At 37.2% G+C, this 15,874-nt stretch overlaps 2 protein-coding genes across 2 annotated transcripts in view; one reads left to right on the top strand and one right to left on the bottom strand.

The window, feature by feature from the left end:
* Positions 1 to 5,697, bottom strand: part of LOC145664790 (oxidized purine nucleoside triphosphate hydrolase-like) — a 32,480-nt gene extending 26,783 nt beyond the window's left edge. The window contains exon 1 of the mRNA XM_081731748.1: positions 5,479 to 5,697. The gene's annotated coding sequence lies outside the window, so the exon portion shown is untranslated. The remainder of the gene's footprint in view (positions 1 to 5,478) is intronic.
* Positions 5,698 to 14,363: 8,666 nt separating this feature from the next.
* LOC145664789 (epsin-2-like) overlaps positions 14,364 to 15,874 on the top strand; it is a gene marked incomplete in the record, with an annotated part of 105,240 nt that continues 103,729 nt past the window's right edge. The window contains 1 exon segment of the mRNA XM_081731746.1: positions 14,364 to 14,696.

Here is a 15,874-nt window from a genome sequence, read left to right as displayed (position 1 = left end):
ACTAACACTTCCTTCTTCCTAACACTTCTTCGTGTAAAAAATGCTTCTATATTTAGACAGTAATAGAAGCGTTAGAATTTCATCAGTTTAAAAATTATTAGTATAGTTTTCTTCCGTATATAAAAAGTAATAAAGTAATACCTATGCGTGCTTCTCAAAAGAAAATCTCGAAACTAAGATATGAAAAAATGAAATGAAATCTTTGAGTTTAACGTCCCACGTTTATGCCGGTTAGGCTAAAGGAGACGGTGATGATGAGTAATGAATGAAATGGTGGAATGAAGAAAGTGGGAGGAAACGGGAGAACCCCGAGGAAACCCACGCACACGGTGTTTGTCCACCACGAAGTTCACTTGGCGGGGGCTGGGATCAACCCGAGACCCCAAGCACCAGAGCTGAACGCTCTACCACTGAGCCACCGCGGCCCCCGCAACTAAAATATGAATATAGCTTTTTGTAATAATAATAATAATAATAATAATAATAATAATAATAATAATAATAATAATAATAATAATAATAATAATAATAATAAAGAATAACGAAGTGTGTCGAGAGGCAATATGTTTGTTCAGCCAACTTCAAAGCAGTTTTAGAATTTGGACCTAAACTAGATTTGTACGTGAGTGGATAACCCAAGGCACGCATGACACTAGTGGGAGTAGCAAACTGGGGACGAAAGCGGTTAGTCTTTTCTAAGTTCATAATCTTCAGTTGTACAATCAACATTCTGCACATAAAAAGCAGAAAGGTGGTACTTTAGATTTACCTCCCCCTGCTTTTGTTTAATTCTTCCTTTCATGTTGAAAAAACTGTGGTTTCTTGATGTACAAAAAGTAAAAAAATAAATAAATAAATAAACTACTGGGTCTGAATTTGAACGTTAAGTCTTCGCCTTACCGGGCTGATGCTTTAACTACTACGTTACCCAGACCACTTTCTAAATAGCCATACATTCTATCTCACTTGAAAATGGTGCTTAATCACTCAGACCAAATGGACTGTACCTAGGGTTACTACATGTCAGCATTTATGCGGATATATTCTCATTTTAAGAGTAAATATTTGCGTCTGCATACATTTTCCGAAACTTCCTAATTTGTCCGTATTTTCTAAGCGTAATTGCATTGCAATTTCTATTTCAAACATTTCACACATAAAGAAATGTTTGGCTATATGTATTCAAAGAAAAAAAAATACGTACTGAAAAATATTCAATACGCGAAGTCAAAATAACGCTGTGAAAGTATCATTGTTTAATTATTTTTCATAATATTCTGAAAGCAAATTTGAAAGTACACCATAAAACTTATCATTGTTTTGTCGAAAGTTAATGTTAATATAACGAGTTAGCCAGACAGAAGTGTGTTCATGTTTTCCTATTTTAGAATATGGTAATCTTAATGTATCACAACTCATGTTGTATTTGGAGAACTTAGTGTCTACGTTACAGAACACCTACGACGATTATAATTATATATTTTACGTAATAAATGAAGAAAATAACTGATTTTATATGACACCAATGTCTCTCTAAGTGCTAACTCAATAACATACAAATGTCTGTGTTCAGGAAGCTAACTGGGCAGCGTAGCAATTAAAATAATTGGCGTAGTTAACCGGAGATCCAGGCTCGAATCTTGGTCCTAGTCTAAGATGTATTGAAACTTTTGCGTATGAGATAGCATTCACGTCGCAAATCTACGAGCATATTAATTACAGCGGGTCAGGCATAACGGACTTTGATACTTGAAGCTAATAGACATACAAAAATAGCTGGAATTCTCCTAATTAGACTAAGGCAGTGGTTCTCAACCTAATTACTATCACGACCCCATTTTATCACATCCCCTTGCCAGCGACCCCCTTATAATTTCTGGTTTGTAATAAGGTTGTGTGAGATTTTTAATATAATTATTGCGGAGATTTCACGATATCCATCTATTTCTATAGTAATAAAATCCATTTCTTGTATATAGTGAATAGAGTAACTTTCCTAAAAGCGAATGGATTAAAACCAAACTTAGTCAGTTCATTCATATTACAAATATTGAATCCGATCCGTCATACTGTTTCAAAATGAAGTCTGTTTGAAAATTTTAAAACTTCATAACTCTCTTAATTCTTGGTCATATGATAATAAATAAATAAATAAAGTGATTTCTAATTTTTGTTTAAAAGAACTTGGACAGTTGTTCAAAAATTATTGAGTATTTTAATATTCGAGAGGCTGCCACTTTGTGTTATCTCATATTGTTGTGAATTTGGTACATTGTTTTGTATGTCTTCAGTATCATCAAAAACTGTTAAAAGCAACTTGTTTACACTTTAAATTTAGGAATCAAATAAACTTCCACACCAATTAAAAAATATGCCTATCAGAACAAAATTCAAAATAATTAAAAATATTTTCCGATATTAGATTCTATTTTATGTCTTCCGCTTATCTTGGCGACTCCCATGAAACCGTCTTACGAACCCCTTAGGGGTCGCGACCCACTGGTTGAGAAACCCTGGACTAAGGTATTGAACTGTGAAGGTGGGTGGACTTCCCGAAAAGCTACACATTTTACAATTTTATTTCGATCACGGTGCAAACAACGCGCAGGCCCGTGAAGAAATTTGCGTTGATTATGAGTAAGATACGTTATCTAAAGCAACGACCAAAAAATGGTTCCGACACTTTCGGTTCGGAAATTTCAATATCCAAGATCCTCGTCACAGTAAGCAACCAATCACAGAAAAAGTGGATAATATTCAGGCAAAAGTCGACCAAGAGTGGCCTGTAAGTAGTCATGACATCGCCAATATCGTACATGTCCATCATCAAACAAATCATTTGGAGAAAGCTGGCTACAGAAAGAAAATCGATGTTTGGGTGCTACATGATCTGACTCAATAACATTTATTTTGGGGGCTGTGATGACTCAGTGGTTGACTGTTTTCCTCTGGTGTGTGAGTTTTCTCGAGGCTCTCCCGTTTCCTCCCATATTCTTAATTTCCATCGTTACCGTCTCCTTTAGCTTGAAAAACACTATATCTTTTCAAAAACGTTTACTCGTTCGAATTTCTATTTGCAGAACTCTATTGACACGTAACGAACTCGAACTATTTCTGAAATGATTGATCACGAGTGATGAAAAGTTATAGCCTAAACAACAATATGCGATAAAGATCTCGGTCAAAGCGAGAACTTCACGGTGAGTTGCAAAGCCCACATTGTCGCGGAGAAAGGTTGTGCTGTACGTCTGGTGGGAGCGAAGAGCATCGCGCATCACCAGCTGTTGCCGTGGGGTAACTGTATTTTGACAATTAATGCGAGTGCACCTAGCATTTCAAAAGAAACGGCCGAAACTGGTCAACAAAAAGGATGTTATGCACTATGCTGACAACGCCATATCGCATACACCTTTAACGACCCGTTAGAAATTTAGAGAAGTTTGGTAGGACGTTTTGATTCATCCATCCATAGCATGAATCTGGCACCGTAATACTATCCTTTGTTTCGGTACTCTCAAGAACTTCCTGAATGATAATAAGTTAGTTTCCAAAAATGCCTGTGGAAATTACGTGTCACAATTTTATGACCAGAGAGCACACAAGTTCTAATGATGGAATACGGTGTTGCTGGGAAAATGGCAGGTCATCAAATGAAATAATAATGTGTTGCTTCATAATGTTAAAGAAATTTATTCTCAGTTTTGACCTCCAATACTTCAAACCTTCAATACTTTTTGGACAGCTCAATATAGCTGAATTCGCACCTATAGCCAAAATGGTGTGATATAAAATCGCTTATTTTATCCATTTTTCATACGAAGATTCCTAATTTTTAGTGTGTATGCGTGTTTAAGAAGGTACACTTATTCGTGGAAAGATAAGAAGTCGATAACAGAAACGGGAGGTAACTTTATCCTTGTTCCACACAAGAGGAAGATAAAACCTTTCAGAAATAATACAGTAATGTGACCACCGGGAAGTTCTACTATGTGATACTCCAAGAATGAAATAAACCTCTCATCGGAATACCGGTTTGGATTTTGATTGATTGATGTTGAGTTTTACGTCCCGTTCAGCAGCGAGGCTATATGAGACGTGGACCTACTGATTAACGTGGAATCCGAACCACATGAGCTCCCGTCGGGAATACCGGTTTGGAATAGCAAAAGAAATATAGTACTGCTATTTAAGTATTTATAGACGTCCGTAATCTCAGCAGAAAACCCGCTAGTACGAAACAGTGCTGATCAAGTTTTGGCACACCACATTTTGGAAAATTTTCAGGAAAATTCAGTATCTGCACGAAAAGACATAAGTAACAAATTTCTGCAGGCGACAGAATTATACACACATTTATATAGGCTTACAAGTGTACAGTTACAATGTAAAATGATTGCAAGTCACTTACTACGGATAATGTGAGTACATATAAAAGATGACTGTACTATTTGGTGCAGTTTTACTATACGGATCCACAGATTGTAAAATGTACGGAAAAATTTGGGGAAGTCTTTAATTCCACACTGGCGGTGTATTTCTGCAAAGTATACAGAAGATGCATTTTATGTTTATAAGTGGATCGTAACTAGTGTGAAACTATGACAAGTGCTATTGAAACTCATATTCTTGCTAAAACCCACTTGTTTTCACTACCGTCCACCGACACGAATATCCACTGTCGCTGACGTGCCTGATCCTTTCGGAGGCACCCTGGGCCATCGTTCAGGCCCACCAGCTTCGTACTGCCCTGATCCGCTAAGATAGCATTCGTTCTTTTTAGTGGCCACCTAACACATCTTGGTTTTGTTTTTTCCATTCTAGTTTTGGGTTAACTGCTGTATCGCCGGACCAATTTTAGGAAATTCACCGGGTCAATTGAAGAATATATTTAAGTTTGTGAGAAAGAATGAGTGTAGTTTTTATCAACAGTCCGTATTTACCCACAAATCGTAATTTTTTTCAACAATTATTTCTGGTTGCCACCTTGAATTAACTATGTTAAGTTGGGTAGTCATGCCGCCAAACCCAAATCTTTTGCAGAACAGAAGGAAATCGAAAGAATTATGGTGCAGTTTTACTATACGGATGTATAGATTGTAAATGTACAGAAAAATTTGGGCGTCTTTTAATTTACAAATTTTATGTCAAGAACAGAACCAACGAATCCCTGCGGGGCTTCTATTCCGTTCCTACTTTTACTACAAATACTACTCATACTATGGATCCGTATAGTAAAACTGCACGAGAATTATAATTCTTCTACCATTATTTCGAGTGGTCAAAATGATTTTTATTCATGGTGGCTCCCACTTTTAACTTCACTGCATCTAAAACGGGCAACGTGCAAGTTTTATTAACATATGGCAAATTATTGAAGTTATTTTAGTTTTTACATTGTTATTGTTAGTGGTCTTTACATTTTCCTTTGTCACGTCAATTATGTTTATTTATTCTTCCAGGATGTAAAATATCAAATACCTCTGTATACAAGCGATCAACTGAAACACGAAACTTCTATGTTTTCTCCACCTTATCCAGTGAAAATAATCGCTCTGGACTTAAAACTAAATGTCCCTGAATGTGAGCGATAAAAGTACGGAAGCCTACAGATTGTTTTATATTTTATAATTCTTTTCGAGTGCAACTTTCGAATGTAACATGAAACTTCCCACCAAAAAGTATGCGAACGCTGGGCGAGAGTAATTTGTTTTTCGCTCAAGGGTGCCAACCGCATATATTTTAATCACACTCAGAGCCCACTCAGGAGAGTAATACTCCCGGAAGTATGTTTTTCGCGCGCTACCCTAGCCAGCTGTTTTCAGGTGGTCACAGAATTTATATCACGGGGTCAAGGTAGAACAAAACAAGCCCTGCGGAGTTTCTAACCCGTTCCTACTACTACTAATAATAATAATCCTACTAATACCTCTACTCCTCCTACTACTAACTTTAGTACTAGTACTACTACTTATCTGCATAAAAGTAAGTAAATCACTTTTGAGTATTATTTTCATCTTATTTTAGTGAAAAAAGTGTTGTGAAAATTAAAAAAATAAAAAAATCCTTGAGCCGGATTTGAACCCACGCCAAGAGTGACTTCTGTTACTAACCCGTAGCGCTAGTACGCTCGGCCACGAGAACCGACAGTAGTAAGCGTTTGAAAAAAAATGAAATGAAATCTTTAAGTTTAACGTCCCACGGTTATGTCGGTTAGGCTAAAGGAGACGGTGATAATGAGAAATGAGAGAAATGGTGGAATGAAGAAAGTGGGAGGAAACGGGAGAACCCCGAGAAAACCCACGAGCACGGTGTTTGTCCACCACAAAGTCCACACGGCGCGAGTTGGGATCGAACCAGGGACCCCAAGCACCGGAGGTGAACGCTCTACCACTGAGCCACCGCGCCCCCCCAGTAAGCGTTTGATTTCTGCTATATGATTAGAAATGGATAACGGAAACGGGGTTCTGCTACGTGGCTAGAAACGGATAAATTCAACCAATTAAAACGGTGTATTTAGTTTCTACTTCCGGGAGTATTACTCTCCCGAGCTGGTCCTTCACGCTCGCCCTAGCTATAGGAGCTAAATACACGGTTCTGATTGGTTGGAGTTGTCCGTTCCTCGCCACATAGCAAACATGTAGCACAAATCAAACATCAGTTGTTGTCGAGCCTTATTCAGTGTAGCCGAGCAAGCAAGCGAGTGGCCTAGTAATGACAGTCGCTTTTGATGTGGGATCAAACCCGGTCCAAAGGCAGTTTTTTTTATATTTTCTTAAAATTTTCATAACACTTTTATCATTTAAATAAGATGAAAATAATACTAATTTACTCTTCTATGTACCGTGTGGAGTTGCTGGTCTCCCAACGGGCGCCTCCCCAGGTGGCGGATAGGGGAATGCCTTCTAGATAGAGGGTACCGGAGGATTCCGAGGTGGACTAGAAACAGGCACTGCTGCCTTGCAGTTAGTAGAGGGATCTACAAAGGCTAAGGGAAGAAAACCGCGAGAAAAGATCCGATCCTCCAGAGTGGGGGTTGGGCGTAGTGCTAACAACTCTACACCGGAAAAATAAATTGTTACGAAACCTAAAGAACAGCCTCGGAATGATGGATATAAAGAAACGCGACTTCAGCAGTGAACAAAGGGTGATGACTTGACAGTGGCTACATGGAATGTAAGATCAATGTTGAAACCGGGAAAAATGCTGATGAAATGGATAATAACAGAATTGATTTGTTAGTGTTCCAAGAAATAAGATAGAAGGTTTCAGGAAGAATACATAAACAGAATTATACAGTATTATATAGCGGACCTAATACAAGAACAGGTCAAAGAGTTACAGGTTTCATGGTCAATAGAGGAATTAGGAATAGCTTACTAGCATTTGAGCCTATTTACGATAGCCTATGCAGAATTAGACTTAAAGGACAGTTTAGGAACATCACAGTAATATCGGTCCACGCTCCGACTGAGGAAAAAGAACAACAGCATAAAGAAGAATTTTACACAAGTTTAGAGAAACTGTGCGAGAAAATCCCAAAGTACGATCACCTGTTAGTAATGGGAGATTTTAACGCCAAGATACGAAAAGGGTTTTCTGAGTCATGTGGCTGGAAAGCACACAATACATGAGGTTAGCAATGAAAACGGTAAAATGCTAGGAGAATTTGCGGCAAGGAACAATATGCTAATTAAAAGTATTTGGTTCCCATACAAGAAAATCCATAAAGGGACGTGGAAAATACAAGGCGCGGTAGAAGTTGATCAAATAGATCATGTGCTAACATCAGCAAGACATGGAAAATCAGTAATAGATGTCAAGAGTTGCCGAGGACCAAACTGGGACTCAGACCATTATCTAGTTAAAGCAGTAATCAGAGAGAGAATAGCAACAGTACAAAGCGATAAGACGAGAAAGAGCAAAATGTGGGAATACTCACAAACTCAAAGATAACACAGCTAAACAAGAGTATCAGGAAAAATTATCAACGAAACTACAAGAAGTCAATGAAGATGACATGAATAAGAACTGGGAGAAAATGTATTGAAGGATGAAGCAGAAGAAATAATAGGGAAAAGAAAACATGTAAGGAATGAGGATTGGTTTAATGAAGAGTGTAGAGAAAAACAATACTAGGATGAAAATGATGGCAAAAGAAACAAGGCAAAAATGTGAGCTATACCAGGAATTAAGAAGGCAAGCTAACAGAATGTGCAGACAGAAAAAGAAAGAAAGTATAAATAACCAGATGAAAGAATTGGAAAAACTCAACGAACAAAGCGAAAGAAATAAATTCTATAAGGCGATGGATAGACTGAAGAAAGGATTCCAACCAAGAATGATAGGATGCAAAAATAAAGAACGCACACTACTAACGCAAGACAAGGAAATCCTGGAAAGATGGGTCCAGTACTTTGAAGAACTACTAAATGTAAAAGAACAAACAACAAACGAAGAAGAACAGGATAAGAACGAGGGGAATCAAGAGGTAGTACAACCACCAACTAGAGAAGCACAGAACTGCAAAGGTAAACTCAAGAATAATAAAGCTCCAGGAGAAGACGAAGTAGTGGGAGAACTAATCAAATATGGAGGGCACACCATAATCAACGCGATTCACAGATTGATAGTAAAAATATGGACAGATGAAAGAATGGCTGAAAAGTGAACAACAGAAATTAGTTGCCCAATCTTTAAGAAAGGAGATAAAACAGCAGGTGAAAACCACAGCGGAATAACACTGCTAAACACAGCATAGAAAATATTGACTGAAATAATACAGGAAAGAATGAAGGTATACACAGAGAAAATAGTGGGAGAATACCAATGTGGATTCCGTCCAAACAGGAGTATTACAGACCAAAATGTTTGTGATGACACAGATGATAGAAGAACACATAGAGCATGACACAGATCTGTAAATGCTATTTGTGGATTACAAGCAAGCATTTAACAGCGTAAACAGAAAAATGCTACTCACAGCCATGGTTAGAATGGAAATACCAAAGAAATTAATCACATTGACAGAAATGGCTATGTGAAACTCAATAGCGAAAATTAAAATTGGTAACCAGCTTACAAATAGCTTTCAAATCAATACCGGGGGCAGGCAAGAGATGGACTTCCAACGACTATATTCATATTAGCATTACACCACTAAGTAGCCAAGATAGACCAACGGGGCACAATATTTACAAAATCTAGTCAGATATGTGCATATGCAGGATATAGTAATAAAAGCAAGATCAGAACGGAGAATAATAGAAGTGTTTGAACACTGGAAAAAGAAACACAAGAAATGGGACTAGTAGTAAACCAAAACAAAACCTAATTTTTGATATTGTCGGCGTCTAAACAAGAAGAAAAACACGTAATTTGAAAATAGGTCATGAGGCATTAGAGGGAGTAGATCAATTCACCTACTTAGGAGACGTCATAGCCAACGGAAACAAAAAGAGCACATGTTTACAAGACAGAATACAAGCGGGAAACAGGGCGCACTTTGCAAATCTCCAAATATTCAATAGTAGATCAATTTCCAGAAATACAAAACTACAGGTATACAAGACATTAGTGAGACCAGTTATTATGTATGCATCAGAAACATAGACACTCACCGCAGCAAGTGAGGAGGTTTTAGAGAGAACGAAACGAAGGATACTACGGAAAATTTATGGACCGGTGATGGATAGAGATATATGGAGAAAGCGGTATAATGAAGAACTGGAAGCAATAATCCAAGGAGAAAACATCGTACGCTTCATCAAAAGTCAACGGATTAGATGGTTAGGTCACGTCGAGCGCATGGATGATGCTGCAATGCCAAAAAAGAATGCTATATTACAAAAGGCGATGGGAAGACTAAAAAAGAGATGGATAGACGACGTGATGGAGGACCTAAAGGGGATGAAAGTGAAGAAATGGAAACATCTGGCGTGCAACAAAAAAAGGTGTAGGCTGCTTGTACAGGAGGCCAAAGCTCAAGTCGAGCTGTAGCGCCGAGGAGTAAGTAAGTATGTACCTTCTACGTAATATATAATGCATAAATTGTGCTTTTCTACCATTTACCTAGGTTTCTGATAGTCCTTATAAACAATGATGTTATAAACCAACAACAGAGTAAGAAGTGGGGCCCTCTTTCGCAGCGGTTGTAGAGGTATGGATAGTGCGGAGTTAGAGAGAGGCACACACAACTTTATTGATAAATAGCTTAGCTAACAAAGGGGTCAGAAGCCCTCGCAGGGCTAGTTTTATTCCACCTTTGCCCCCATGATAATACCACGTGGCATTACGTCACACTCAGGTGGTGCAACTTCGATGTAAATCTGACCTCATCCGCTTCCTGGTGACCAACTTAAAACAGTTGGCTAGGATAACGCATGAAAAGAATATATGCATGCAAACTAGTTTTATAAGACCTTATGCAGAGTCGTTTTGACGCGTTATTAGTGCCACACGAATGAGTTCGACTAACATATGTTTTCTGCAGTAGTCAGGCATTTAGTATAACGCTAATCATATGTCAAAACGACTCTGCATAAGGCCCATATATTTCAAAATAAATTATTCAAATTAAGTATTATCCTTTCATTTTGGAGCACATTCTGTAACAGTTTGATACAACTATATATATATATATATATATATATATATATATATATATATATATATATATATATATAGGGTGTTCATTTATTATGTAGCCAAAATCCACTGGTGAAAACCTCACACCTGAACAATAAAAAATGTCCATATGAACATAAGGCGAAAAACGCGTTATTTCAAAGTTACGAGATGCTGAAATCGAGAAAATCGTAACTTTGAGGCTGCCTAGCTCGAAAACTATGAAACTCTGAAACAACACGTTTTTTGCCTTATGTTCATATGGATTTTTTCCTATTGTTTAGGTATGAGGATTCCACCAGTGCATTTTGGCTACATAATAAATGAACATCCTGTGTGTGTGTATATAGTGTGGACCATTTATCTAAATATGCCCTTGTAACTTTCAAAATAAAGTTCAAAGATGCTGAAAGTTTGTACCATGTAAATTTCAGCAGGGAGAGCAACTGTCCAGGGCCTCCTGACCCTCAACAACATGAGGACGAGGATCAACTGCCACTGCTAGGGTGCGCGAGAGCGGGGACAAGTTTTCAGCACGAGAGCGAGGGAGAAGATGGGGAGGTCGGAGTAAAATGAACATATATGTCCGAAAGTACACGCAAACAAGATTCAATCGCAAGAAACGAATACAACGAGAGAATGCTGTCCATATTAAAATTCGACAGAATATTGACCGACCATTGTATCCTGGTTGTCATGCTTGATCTCTGCAATCGTGAAATTCAAGTTCATCACCCTGAATATGACAGAAATGCTATCAGCAGTCTTTCCCTCAATAGCAATAATTAGCGACAACTGTTCCACATAAGAGTAATCAGAAATTGAATCAAATGTAACACTGGAATATCTCGCGCTTTTCACAACTTCAAAAACGTGTGCTAGCGAACTTTTCCCCCAAGGAGGTTAGTCAGTTCTTTTTGAATGTCATGAGAAAATAAAATAATACTCTTTGTCCTGCTTTCTTCGTGGTTATTGAATCGATATGTGCTCTCATGATCAGATCAAAGAGAAAACTTTTTCTGCAAGTAATAGAATCAGTGGGATGATGGTCACAAACGTCTCTTCACCTTTTAACCGAGGATTTTGCTTGTCTTTGCAGACGGTGAATGATCAGTTCACATTTGTTTACGCGACTTTCTGAGCTTTCCATTTCCAAAAATCTGAACAATGACTCAACATGTTCTCATACTCCTTAAACTCTCGGAGCCAACTCTCCTCAATTTAATTACAATGCTACTACAGTAAGTACTACAAAAACTGCTACTTTTCACTCTCTCATCAGACAATACAATGCTACAAACACGAAACAATTCTTGCTTCTGTGGGGAATAGCACAATTAAGTTCTGGAAACCCTTTGTCCGTTTGGCATTTTTCTTTCAAACTAGTCTTTCGAAACGGAATGTCTTGAAATAGTTTTTGAAAAACTACAGTCTTTATTTGGCACTCAGCTGAGGCGATCTGAACAATTAATTGGCAAAATATCTCAGTAATTTAGAATTTTCAACATACCACATCATAAAACGTAACATCTAGAATGTGCTGGCTCTTTGCTAGCTTCTTGGCAAGTCAATTCTTTTTCGGTGACAGATAACTTCATCTCCGTTGGTGATAGCTGCTTTTGTTTATATCCCTTTACATTAACGTAATCTGACACATCATCGTCATCATCATCATCACTGTCAATCGCTATCTCTGGCACTTCTATCAATGATATGATGAACCCATCATACGAGTAGGAAACGTTTATCCTTGCTCACACTTTCTGAATCCGGAGGTATAGGCACAAACTTTAAACTAGCCTAAACTCAATTTTTATGTTTTGGGCTATTGATGCTAGCAATTACTTAACTTAATTTTGCATTAGCTGTACTTTTCAGATATATTTCTATAAACGTACTGAAAGCTTATGATATCTTTTCTGTCAGCTTTTTTTTTTTTTTTTTCGCTTCTCTACTCGAAATGAAATATTCCATAGCAAGTTACGCAATAAATACTATATTTTAATGACCATAATATAACTTGTTTACGGGTGTACTCTTCCAATATAATTTGTTCATTAAATGTATATCTATCTACTGTACGAACACAATACAACAGAACACCACAAGAAAGAGTGATATCTAAGATTAAATCAGTGAATGGACGCGTGGAGCCGTGCTTGAGACAGAAAATTGCGATTATTCGGGGACCTACAGGCAACTCGGTATGCTAAACAGGCAACTTGTTATTTTTTTTTTCTCGCTATGGTCTATGCGTTACGATGGTTCTTGCGATTGTAGAGAGTTTTTCTTTTAGAAATACAACCAAGCGTGTAAGTAAGTTCTGATACAAGCAAAATTATTGCATCGAGATCTATTGATTAACAAGCAATTGACCATTTGCATCAGTTGGCGGCGGAGACCTCGGCAGGGACTGGGGTACCGCTGCCTTCCTGTTGCGCCGCCACTGATTAAAGGGCCCATGTTTTATTTATATCTTCATTTGTATTGTATTATATTATCAACGATATCTAAACGTAATGAAGCTTTCTTATAGTTTAACGTCTCCGCATTATGCACGGAGGCTGAGGGAGACGCTGATGGTGGTACTGAGATGAATGTTAATGATGGAATAAAGGAAGTGGAAGAAAACGGGAGAACACCGAGAAAACTCATGAAACGCTGTGTTTGCCCACCATAAAGTTTTCTGGCATCGAACCAGGGACCCCACGCACCAGAAGTGAACACTATAGCACTATGCAGGCATATTATAAATAAATGAGGTAAATAAATACATTCGGTAAGGTAAATAAATGAAGTAGTCAAATGTGTCATTCAATCCATACAAATTGTCTATAAATTCCTTAATCGATAGCAATATTATACTTATACTGACAGTAACATAGTGTAGTAGAAAATTGAAATTACTTTTTTCTTCTTAAGGGATAAGTGATAATATGTTGCTGCTGCTTTCCCAAAAGCTTCGGATTTCATACAAGGCAAACTGCCAATGGCTGCTCGATTCAGAAGGGCCGCAAAAGAAAAGAAAAATCAACATTTGTAAAAATTCTTTTTTCTAAATTACTGTTGTAACGTTTTATGTTGCGTTTGGCTTGGCCCATATCATTTTAAGTCTGAAATAACTAAAATGTCAAACAACTTTATAGTTCATACTCAATGCAGGTCAGAAAGCGTTGCGTGACATCTACTAAATTTCTGACCCAACGTTCACAAGTCATGCATCTGTCATGATTATAATACTTAGGTACTACGTGCTTAAAGCAGGTAACTAATGGCGTTCGAGGGTCGTCCAGCCTTAAATTGACTAGTGTCGCAAGATATCAAAATCCGCTACTGAATTTAAAATTTATTTATTTTTTATTTGTGAAATTTTAAATTGTACATTTAAACGAGATACGTTGATTTAATTCGCGTTCGCATGTTTTCACATCCAGACTAGGCAGTTAAGTTAGAAGTTTGCATTCACATTTGCAATCATATTGGGATTCAATGGAACCGCATACTTAGAGAGTTAAGAGGCAAATGAATCAAATTTCAAATTTGGAGACTGATTTCGTATCGGTCTTAGCAGAAGTTTCGATTGTAACACAAAAAATATAATAAACAACTGCTATGCCTATTACCTTCAACTGAAAAGCAAATTATGCAATGGTGAGCTATACCGCTATAGAATGAGGCCTATCATATTTTTGCGGTAGTTGTGCCCTCTAAACCATTGTTGGTGCTGCCCTCGATTTAACCAATGTATTGACTTCCACATTCATTTAATTTTAATGAAAAAGTATAAAACTTTGAATATTTATCATTATTTTTTCACCATTATTAATTTATAAATTTAAGTAAGATTAGTGTTAACAAGTACATATTAATGAATGATGCAGCTGAGTCGGCTGACAGGAAGCAGTCGCCATCTTGATAAGTAGATGGTGATTTGTCTGAACTAGGAGGTAGGGGTGTGTGAAAGTGAAGTGCTTAGCTTTTGTCAGTAAGTGTGTTGCTTGTGTTGGTGTTGGAATTGGTTTTACGGATACATTTCGGAACATTCAACAAATTTTAGTGATTATAATACTTAGGTAAGTGCAAAATAGTTTGAACTTCAGTTAATACAGTGTAAAAGTATATCAACAAAACAAGTGACGATGGTGGGTTGATAAAAGCCGTCTTTGGGTCAAGTTTACATTCGAATATAGTGAATGATGCAGTATTTGGACACTAATATTAAACAAATATGTATATTAATTGACAATATAATTAACAACATTATATTTACATGATGTTAATTGATCTGTATTTATTTACATGGTGATTCTAAAGAAAGAAATATTGTATCTTGTGTCTGCTTTTACTAGCTTTTATAAAAGTCTACGAATTGAAAGTAGCTTAAAATACGAAAGGAATAATAAAACATTCCTTGCAAAGAATTGAAGTAATACATGTCTTGTTAACATGAGCTTATAAATGGTGCCAACAACAACTAATGATCTTATGATTCATCGTCCGCGTAGCGGAAATGCTAGGGTAAGTTGTAACATTCTTAATGGGATAGGTACTCAGGTTTTAATTACGCTATACTAAGGTCAATATGAGATCCTTACGTTGAACAGTACATTTAGAAAACATTTTCCATCTACGGTCGTTGGTTGGGTTTCTCGGGATTTTATATTTATTACATGGTCATATTATAATAAAAAATGAAATATAGTACAGTTAACACTGGTGGGATTCTGCGTATTCGTTGAATCATCTAGGTAGGTTTATGTAAGTATACTAAATGAAATATTGCCTTGCACTTGTTCTCGTGTAGGTCAAGTTTATACATACCATTTGAAATAATTAAGTATAATTCTTTCATTAATTTCCGTATTGTTCTTTAAAAGATTGGCGCTGAACAACTTGATAATATCTTACTTAGCGTAGGTGAAGATAAAGGGAACAATAAGGAGTAAATGTTGAAAAATTACAGTTCTTTAACGGATTGTTTATGTATACACCATCCAGACGTATGCCATAAATAATACGGCAAAAGTGCACTTTGAGCAGAACATTCTTTGAAACTTTTGAGCCGAGCCTAACCTTATCGAATCTAATCGAACCGAACCGTACCTATTACCTACAAATAACATTGATTTTATTCCTTCTCCAGTGCCACATCCTGTGGCAAAATCGCTTGCTAGCTTTCCATTAAGAAGCACGAATGCTATCCAACCCGAGTTAGATCGTGGCGAAGCTGGTAAATATGCGCGTGAGCGAG

Source organism: Thermobia domestica, chromosome 11 (genome assembly GCF_964235325.1).
Source record: "Thermobia domestica chromosome 11, izTheDome1.hap1.1, whole genome shotgun sequence".
Taxonomy (NCBI): Eukaryota; Metazoa; Arthropoda; class Insecta; order Zygentoma; family Lepismatidae; genus Thermobia; species Thermobia domestica.
The sequence above is the reverse complement of the archived record's forward strand: the minus strand, read 5'-3'. Positions and strand labels throughout refer to the sequence as shown.